Source organism: Mastomys coucha, unplaced genomic scaffold, assembly GCF_008632895.1.
Source record: "Mastomys coucha isolate ucsf_1 unplaced genomic scaffold, UCSF_Mcou_1 pScaffold20, whole genome shotgun sequence".
NCBI classification, from domain to species: Eukaryota; Metazoa; Chordata; class Mammalia; order Rodentia; family Muridae; genus Mastomys; species Mastomys coucha.
The window spans coordinates 116,402,552-116,403,315 of NW_022196903.1; the positions used below are offsets into that span (position 1 = coordinate 116,402,552).

The window sequence follows — 764 nt, forward strand, 5'->3', positions numbered from 1 at the left end:
TCAAGACTGGTTGAGGCTACCCATTAGGAGGAAAGTATGCCATGAGCAGAGGACACTGGCTCTTTTCTGGTTCCTGATGTGAGTTCTCTTCTTTCAAGTCCCACATTGATTTGCTTTATCCTCAGTCTGGATGTTCTTTACACTCTTTTTTCTTGGGCCTTTCCTGATAGTACTTCAGAAGTAAAAAGGGCCCTGAAATAAGTGACAATGGAGGTAGACTTGTGTTTCTTGGCACCTGAGGGGTGAGGGGCTCCTGCTGCATCTGGAAGAAGGTGGGAGTCCCAGCTTCCATGTGAAGTTTGCAGACAAGCAGCTTTAAAAAGACTTTATTTACATTGCAATTACATCTCCTTCTTCCCCAAAAGACAAAGTCTGAAGCTGTTGCCCAAAGGATTGGAAGCCATTTGGTTCCTGACTGTTACTTCACTTCAACTGATTCAGCAGTATCTTGGATGGAGAGCGAGGAGAAGAGCTTCCAAATGGGTGCTCATCTGGTGGTGATCCACAGCCAGGAAGAGGAAGTACATCCTGGGAGAGACTGGGTTCTGGACCCAGCATGCTTTCTGCCTGTTTTATGAGCGAGTTTTGTTGACTTGGGTGTTAGTGCTGTGGCAGAAGGCTTTCCATCAGATAGGCAGGAATGGTGGATTCAGCCTTTGCCTTCTGCACCTTGGTTCCACTTCAGTGAAACTAAACCCTAAAGGAACTATGGCATGAGAAAATGCAACAAAGGAGGTTGGAGGGAAGGATGAAATATTTCTGCT

General features: G+C 46.1%; 1 pseudogene; it reads left to right on the forward strand.

Moving 5' to 3' along the window:
• LOC116099995 overlaps window positions 1-764 on the forward strand; it is a 10,039-nt pseudogene that overhangs the window by 8,264 nt on the left and 1,011 nt on the right.